This window comes from Triticum dicoccoides, chromosome 1A, assembly GCF_002162155.2.
Source record: "Triticum dicoccoides isolate Atlit2015 ecotype Zavitan chromosome 1A, WEW_v2.0, whole genome shotgun sequence".
Classification (NCBI taxonomy): domain Eukaryota; kingdom Viridiplantae; phylum Streptophyta; class Magnoliopsida; order Poales; family Poaceae; genus Triticum; species Triticum dicoccoides.
The window spans coordinates 132898318-132901239 of NC_041380.1; positions in this window are offsets into that span (position 1 = coordinate 132898318).

The window sequence follows — 2922 nt, forward strand, 5'->3', positions numbered from 1 at the left end:
ACGCTGGAAGATTTCAAGGACTCATCAAAAGGTTATCTCGTGAAGAAAAAGTGCTGCATTGAAGTCCAGGTTGCAGTCATTGGTTCCTCCAAATGGAGTAGCTAGATTATTCGTCCTCTGGGATAATCTCATGTCTCGTGTGTGTGTGCGCTCTATACTTGCTTCAACTACGATTCTGCATCCGAACCTTTGTTTGTTTGCTTGTTTGGTTGTGCTGAATGTACTCCCTCCGTTTCGAATTACTTATCTTCAATTTGTCTAGATACGGATATATCTAGACTCATTTTAGTGCTAGATACCTCCGTATCTAGACAAATCTAAGACAAGTAATTCGGAACGGAGGGAGTACGAGAAGTCTAAAATTAACTAATGGCATTGACATGCATGATGATGTGTCTTAATGTGGAAGAAGCTTTAGATAGAAAATAAATGCGTAGTGTGAGAGACTTGCATAAAGTTCGGAAGACACCCTATGCTTTGTTGCAGAGATCGTCAAAACTTCTAGAGGCGTACTGAGTTGAGAAGAAAGAAAAATGTTTACATGTGTAGTGTAAAAGCTATGAGATGAAGCTTATTTTCAGGGAGAAAATTATAATCAGATCAAACAAAAATACTCATCGTTAGAATAAATCCGAGGCATATCGTCGATCATCGCGAAAATCAAGCAATCATACGAGCACGATACCGAGATTTGTTAACGAGGTTCACCGATATGGCTACATCCCCGAGGCTTGACTATGGGCGCTCCTCTTCATGACGCCGTCACAATACCGCACACCGAACACCCGGACACCGGCACACGCCGCCGGCTCCCCCTTGCGTACCTGTGCTATTATGTTGGCATAGATTACATCGTGTGTCTAGCCCCACTATATATGAGAGGCCTAGGATATAAGTGTCCTATTAGGACACGACTCCTTATCGTATCTAAACACAATACAACTACAAGTCCAACTGCAACCTACCTTGTACACAATATTCGACACAATTCTAACAAACTCCACCTTGGCGAATATTCTCCATCACCTTGAATTCGTCAATGCGTCAAACTTCCATGTATATTGGACTTAAACTTATCCCATAAGTACCACTGCTACTCCAAAGACTTCATGTGACTCCACCTGCAATGTGTAGTCCCTTCTTTTCTTGACAACAGTCAACACTCGAGCAAAATTAAGTTCCTTGTTACTCTAGTTTGCGTTTCCAACTTCCAGAGTATTAGTCCAACATCATCACACACTGATCACTGACCTGCGTGAAAATGAACAACACATATATTGGGTGTCACACATAAGAGTTATCTGAACTCAACATCACCGCTCCTTTCTTGACCGCCTGTCTGAAACTTGAAGAAATTTCACCATTGCTTGTAGTCATCCTGAGTCAAATTCGTAGTTGTCTCACCACATGTATGACCACCCGAGCCCTGGCCCGTCTCCATGTCCCATGCGCACCGCACGCCTCGCCGCTATTACCACGTCGAGCCTCCGCTGTCCCGGTCGAGTCTCAAGGGTCGCGAACCCACACCACTCAACCCCCATTGCAGAGTATCATCGATCATCATCGATCGATGACGAGTTTCACGCTTCCATCTGACCACTGGGCTCCAGTCCGAACTGCATGTCACTCGCTTTTCCCCCCTTGCTGAATAGGCTTCGATTCCCTGGATGCTTACACTGTAGCCCCTCAATCCAGCTCCACCTTCAACATGACTCCGTGGTAGATGATCAGTCCACCCTCACACCTCGTCGACTTCAAGCTCTCATGTGCACCGTCTTGAATCAACCCCGCGCCATAGTCTTGCCGAAGCCACACAAGCCTTCAGGCCCACGCCACGTGTTTCCACGCCCAGAAGTCGGTCACCATCAGCATCACGCTCCAATGTCGTCATCGCCGATCCTACCATCATTTTCTGTACCAACCGACTCACGTCGATCCGTCAGACTGCCTAGTCTGACCCAGCCGAACTTGTCCGGCTACATGACACGCTCCAGACTCCTCAAACCATCATCATGACAATCGCCATCCATACACAAATGTGTACCAACAAAGAAAACTCAAAGCACAATCCTTCATAGCCTTTCCGTGTGAACATCCAAGGAGATTAACAAAGCAAGCCAAGCTCTTAATTCACCACACGTACGTAGCTTTTGAACGAACTTCTCTATTTCTTTCTTGATAAGCATCACGATCTGACTCTGAGTCCTTATGCCAATTCTTTTTGTCACAAACAAATCCCGTATCTGCTCCCAATGCATGCAGCGTGTACGGCCACAAGCAGCCAACCCAGCGTCTCTTGCCTTGGTGCAGTTTCCACGCCCGGCTAGCTTCCACGTGGGCTGCCACACAACGCCGGCCTTGGGCTCCGGTCCTCATGGACCAGCTCGCACCCGCGTCTCACTGAAAAGAACCACACGATCCGATCCGAAACCCGCCGATGTACTAGTCGCCTGCTGCATGTGCATGTGTCGCTGCACCTGCGATCGACCAATCAACCCGCTGCTTCTGATTGCTTCTGTCAAGTACAACTCGATCACATCTGTTTCTCGATCATAACCCGCCGACGAACTTCGCCCCGTATCACGACTGCTTCTCACAGATTTTTGTCGACGTTCTTGCTCTTGATCAACTTCCGCGGCCTCTTTGAAACCTTGCTCATGATACCACTTGTTAGAATAAATCCAAGGCATACAATCGATTATCCGAGAACCAAGCAATCATACAAGCACGACACCGAGATTTATTAATAAGGTTCACCGATATGGCTACATCCCCGGAGTTTGACTATGGGCGCTCCTCCTCATGACGCCGTCACAATACCACACACCGGACACTGATGAAGCTATGTACCTAGGGTAGGGTCATGGACCTGTCCCAACTGCCCTACCCAAGGACATCTCTAGAAGAAATCACTTTTCAATC